The sequence below is a fragment of the Medicago sativa genome, chromosome 6 (genome assembly GCF_051527215.1).
Source record: "Medicago sativa cultivar Bolivia chromosome 6, Bolivia_mono, whole genome shotgun sequence".
In the NCBI taxonomy this organism is placed as follows: domain Eukaryota; kingdom Viridiplantae; phylum Streptophyta; class Magnoliopsida; order Fabales; family Fabaceae; genus Medicago; species Medicago sativa.
Window position 1 is genome coordinate 66,840,746 of NC_140754.1, and position 6,057 is coordinate 66,846,802.

The window sequence follows — 6,057 nt, forward strand, 5'->3', positions numbered from 1 at the left end:
TTCTAAAGGTGGTATTGCCGTAGATCCGTCGAAGGTTGATGCAGTGTTGCAGTGGGAATCACATAAGTCTGTTTTTGAAGTTAGAAGATTTCTTGGTTTGGCAGGTTATTATCGGAGGTTCATTGAGGGATTCTCTAAGTTGGCGTTGCCATTGACGCAGTTGACTCGGAAAGGACAAGCTTATGTTTGGGATGCTAGGTGTGAGAAGAGTTTCCAAGAGTTGAAGAAGAGGTTGACTTCAGCTCCAGTGTTGATTTTGCCGAATCCGAAGGAATCGTTTGTTGTGTATTGTGATGCTTCTAAGATGGGTCTTGGTGGTGTGCTTATGCAGAATCGTCAGGTTGTGGCTTATGCTTCGAGGCATTTGAAAGTGCATGAGAAGAATTATCCGACTCACGATTTGGAATTAGCGACCGTTGTGTATGTGTTGAAGATTTCGAGGCACTATCTGTATGGTTCAAAGTTTGAGGTGTTCAGTGATCACAAGAGTTTGAAGTATTTGTTCGACCAGAAGAAGTTGAATATGAGGCAGAGGAGATGGTTAGAGTATCTTAAGGATTTTGATTTTCAGTTGAGTTACCATCCTGGGAAGGCGAATGTTGTTGCTGATGCTTTGAGTAGAAAGTCGTTGCATATGTCTGCTTTAATGGTAAAAGAGTTGGAGTTGATTGAACAGTTTCAAGATTTGAGTTTGGTTAGTGAGTTGACGCCAGATGGTGTGAGGTTGGGAATGTTGAAGCTGACAAGTAATATATTGGAAGAGATTAAGAATGGTCAGAAGGAAGATTTGGAACTTGTTGATCGAGTGGTGTTGGTTAACCAAGGTAAGGGTGGAGATTTCAGGTTGGATGAGAACGGTGTTTTGATGTTTCGTGATCGTGTTTGTGTGCCAAGTGTTATTGAGCTTAAGAGAAGGATTTTGGAAGAAGGTCATAGAAGTAGTTTGAGTATTCATCCAGGAGCGACTAAGATGTATCAGGATTTGAAGAGGTTGTTTTGGTGGCCTGGAATGAAGAAGGATATTGCAGAGTTTGTGTATGCTTGTTTGGTTTGTCAGAAGTCTAAGATTGAACATCAGAGGCCGTCAGGTTTGATGCAACCGTTGTTTGTGCCAGAGTGGAAGTGGGAGAGTATATCGATGGACTTTGTTGGAGCGTTGCCGAAGACTGTTAAGGGTTTTGACTCTATTTGGGTGATTGTTGATCAGTTGACAAAGTCGGCACATTTTGTTCCTATTAAGACCGGTATGTCTGTGGCTAAGTTGGCTGAGATCTACATTGAGGAGATTGTCAGATTGCATGGTATTCCTTCTAGTATTGTGTCGGATCGGGATCCGAGGTTTACTTCTAAGTTTTGGGAAAGTTTGCAAGATGCTTTGGGAACTAAGTTGAGGTTGAGTTCCGCTTATCATCCTCAGACTGATGGTCAGACGGAGAGGACTATTCAGAGTTTGGAAGATCTGTTGAAAGCTTATGTGTTGGAGCAAGGTGTCAGTTGGATTGAATGTTTACCGTTGATTGAGTTTACTTACAACAACAGTTTTCATTCTAGTATCGGGATGGCACCGTTTGAAGCTTTGTATGGTCGGAGGTGTAGAACTCCTTTGTGTTGGTATGAGTCAGGAGAGAGTGCTTTGTTAGGACCAGAAGTTGTGCAAGAAACTACGGAAAAGGTTAAGATGATTCAAGGGAAGATGAGAGCGTCTCAGAGTAGGCAGAAGAGTTATCATGATAAGAGGAGGAAGGACATTGAGTTTCAGGTTGGTGATCATGTGTTTCTGAGAGTGGATCCTGTAACCGGGGTTGGTCGTGCTTTGAAGTGTCGGAAGTTGACTCCTCGTTTTGTTGGACCCTTTGAGATTGTTGAGAAGGTTGGGGTTGTAGCGTATCGGATTGCGTTACCACCATCTTTGTCGAATCTTCATGATGTGTTTCATGTGTCTCAGTTGAGGAAATATGTTTATGATGCGTCTCATGTGATTCAAGTGGATGATTTGGAAGTAAGAGATAATTTGACTGTTGAGACTTGGCCAGTTAGGATTGAGGATCGTGAAGTGAAGCGTTTGCGTGGCAAGGAGATCGTTTTGGTTAAAGTGATTTGGGTTGGACCGACTGGTGAGAGTGCCACTTGGGAATCGGAGAGTAGGATGAGGGTTGCGTATCCAGAGTTGTTTCCTTCAGGTAATTTTCGAGGGCGAAAATTCTTTTTAGTGGGGGAGAGTTGTAACAGCCCGATTTTTCGCTAGATTTATTTTATTTATTATTTATGTGTGCTATATGTGCTCATGTGTGATTGTTTGCCTCTGTGTGTATTTTTGGTTGGGAATCGTAGAATTCAGTGTTAGAAGGGTATTTTAGTCATTTTGGACTTAGGGGCATTTTGGTCATTTTGAGAGTAGGGGTAATTTTGTAATTTTGCAGGAAGTTATTTTTTAGTGTTTAGTGAGAGTTACTATTTTACCAAGTTACTAAAGGGTGTAGTAAATATTTTATTTACCGTTAAGTGACCATTAGTGTTATATTTTACTGGTAAGTGAGTAGCAACATTTTTGATGTTGAGTTAGAAATGGGTTAGGCCCATTAAGGTTTGTGAGATAAGCCCATTAAGTGAGCCTTTATAAACTAATGATTAGTGAAGAGATAGGGTTACAAACATTTTCATTTCATTTTTTCATTTGAGAAGATAAGAGATAGAGGCTAGAGGGAAGAACAAGATCAAGGGTTAGAGCTTGAAGAGGGGATTCATCATCTAGGAGCTAAATTGAAGCTTGGGTTAGAGAATCTTGGTGCTAGAGGTAAGAGGGTTAGGTTTCAACCATAATTCATCTTTTTTTTCTCTTTACCCATTTTTGTTAAATTGATGAATTGAACCTAATTGTTGTAAAATTCGTGCATAATTGTTGTTGTTATGTTTGAGAACATGATTTATATGATAATTGCGTGTTAGTATGTGAATTAACATGTTCAAATGTATAGTTGTGGTGTTTTGTGTTCTTGAGCAAGTTTGATGAGAATTGATGTTGTGATGTTGAATTGTGCATGAATTTGTACTCATTAGTTGTTGTTATTGATTTAGAATATGTTGTTGTTGAATTGGTACTTTGGGTATCAAGATTGGTGAATTAATGATGAGATTTGATATTGTTATTGAAAGTTGGTGAATTTGGTTATGTTGATGATTTAATTCCAAAACTTGTATGTGTTTAAGTGTATTGAACCTATTTTGATCTATAAACGCTTTCTGGAACTTGTTCTGGTGAATTGGGGGATTGAAAATTGGATTTTGGGGTAAAAATGGGTTAGAACCCGTAACAGAGTTCTGGAATTTTGATGAAGGATGCTTTCGCGTGCTTAGGACGCTTAAGAATCCCATCAGCGTCCCAGAAGCGTCCCAAAAGCGTGCTGTTCCAGGAGTTTCTGGAACTAGGACGCTAAAGCGTGCAGAGGACGCTTTCGCGTCCTAGCCCGAGTTCAGTAACTTTTGATTTTTGTTTTCGAGCACTTGGGGACCAATCCGATACTTCTAAAATGATTCTTTGGACATAATTAACCTCTGTTTATGCCTTTAATCCTACTGGAACATGATTTGATTTGGTTTGGACTTGAATTCGTGAAAATCGTCTAATTTTTGTAAAAACGGTCCAAACGTCGATTTTTCCAAAAACCTGTTTTCTTCGGAAATTGAAGTGGGATTAGAGTTGTATAATTTTTATATGATTTCTAAAAATGGTTGTGATTGGTTCCATCAAGTTTGAACTTGTTTTGCTTTGAAAATGGAAAATTTTGTGAAAAGTGATAAAATGAGACGAACTTTGAGTTTTTTGTGAATTCGTCGCATTTGGCCGATGAAATGCTTATGTAACCTCTACTGCACACATATGTGAATTGTGAGAATACAAGGCATAGGCAATTGAGCTTGTTTACTTGGTTTTGACTCAAATGTTCAATTAATTTAATGTTGTGATTTTGAGAGACGAACTTGACTAAAGATGACTTTTGAGAATCAATTGATTGTGATTCCTTTATGGAGAGTTATTATATGTTATGTGAAGATGATTGGTGGTGTATTTATGTGACAACTACATGTTGTGTGATTTTTGGATGTTGTTGGTGATTGTATATATGATATGTGGTGGTGAATTGCTAATGATTGCATATATACAAGTATTGGTGATGGTGAGGTGATTATTGTTTGTGTGAACATATGCATTTGTAGTTGAGTCATATGTTCATGCATACATGACTGATGGTGGTGGATTTTATATCCAATGGAGGTGATTACGATGTTTTTGTTGCATCGAAGGTGACGACCTTGAGGTGTTTTGGTACCACATGCATCTAGATGAGTCTAGAGACATTGCATAAACTGTAGGTGGATTGAATTGCATTAAGATGTGTTTGATGATTGATTATTGCTAATTGTACTTGCGGATTGAGTTGTTAATTGTTGATTGACAAGGTGAGGTTGTGATAGGTGTATGATACACTTGTGGATATGAACTTGGTATGATGATATTGAATGATCTTGGAATATTTATATGTTGTGAATATTGTGGAATTATATGTGATTTGTCATTCTTTATCCTTGATTATATCTTTCATTTTCAAAGTTCTTGTTAATCTTATATGGATTATGATGATGTAATGTTAACCCTTAGTGGTTTACCACCTACCTTTCTGTATGGACGGGTAGATGGAGTGCAGGATGCTTAGTCTGTTTTGCTTGATGTTGCCGAGGAGTGGAGTTCCTCTTTTATCTATGCAAGTGTCTAGATTAGGTCTCTAATCTAGGGTAATTCTTGCATGTTGTTTTATTTGATTATGTATTTGGATTTGAGATGTTATGGTTGTTGAGATTTAGAGGATACACTTGTATTAAGTTGAGATTTGGAGATGTTTATGAATTATATGTATATTCCGCTGCTATGTTATGTAACATGACCTTTATGCATGTATGTTTTGTGGTTTATTCGAAGACGTAACATCTATTTCTAGAATATGTCTGATGTATTCGCGCGTTTTACCGCTTATTAGAAGTAGGGTGTTACAAGTTGGTATCAGAGTCGTGGTCAGTCTTGTCCAGACTAGTAGACTAGTGTTTGTTGATACTCCCTGTTAGTATACGAATGGTAATGAGTTACCTTCGGTACTTGTTCTTGTGTTGTGTGTTGTTGTTCTTATCTGTTGGTTGGTTGGTTTTGTGTAGAAGTGAGATGGCCGGTGGTAGAGATGATGGAGCAATTGCTCAGGCTTTGACTTCGATGGCTCAGGTGTTGGCTCAGGTTAATGAGCAGGCGGCGGTTGGTCATCGTGATCCTGGTGAGGCGGAAGAGCGTAGGCTTGACCGTTTCTTGCGAAACAGTCCGCCGACGTTCAAGGGTAGGTATGACCCGAATGGAGCTCAGAGTTGGATACAAGCCATGGAGTGGATCTTTCGTGCTATGGTGACTAGTGAGGATCAGAAGGTCAGGTTGGCTACTCATATGCTTGCTGAGGAGGCTGAGTATTGGTGGACCAATGCTAAGGGAAGGCTTGAGGCTGGTGGAGCTGTGACTTGGGCTAGATTCAAGACTGAGTTTTTGAGGAACTATTTTCCTGAGGATTTGAGGACCAAGAAGGAAGTGGAATTCTTGAACTTGAAGCAAGAGAACCGTTCGGTGGCTGAGTATGCGGCGAAGTTTGAGGAGCTTTCGAGGTTTTGTCCGTACATCAATGCGGAGGATGCTATGGTTTCCAAGTGTGTGAAGTTTGAAAGCGGTTTGAGGCCCGACATCTATCAGTATATGTGTATTCAGGAGATCCATGATTTTGATACTTTGGTGCATAAGTGCCGTATGTTTGATGATGCTGGAAGGGCTAAGGTTAATCACTACAAGGCTCAGAATGAAAAGAAAGGAAAGAGTCATGGTTTTGGGAAGCCGTACAACAAGGACAAAGGTAAGAAGAGAGAATCTGGTGGAGACTCTAAGGTGAATGTTGCTGAGGTGAGGTGCTACAAGTGTGGAGATGCAGGTCACAAGGCTTTTGAGTGCAAGAAGGAGATCACTTGCTACAATTG

At 39.6% G+C, this 6,057-nt stretch overlaps 1 long non-coding RNA gene across 1 annotated transcript; it reads left to right on the forward strand.

The window, feature by feature from the left end:
• The first annotated feature begins 2,622 nt into the window (after window positions 1–2,622).
• Window positions 2,623–4,935, forward strand: LOC146916472 (uncharacterized). Its single transcript, XR_015013835.1, has 2 exons — window positions 2,623–2,794; window positions 4,693–4,935. It is a non-coding gene; the product is annotated as an uncharacterized LOC146916472 (long non-coding RNA).
• Window positions 4,936–6,057: the final 1,122 nt, after the last annotated feature.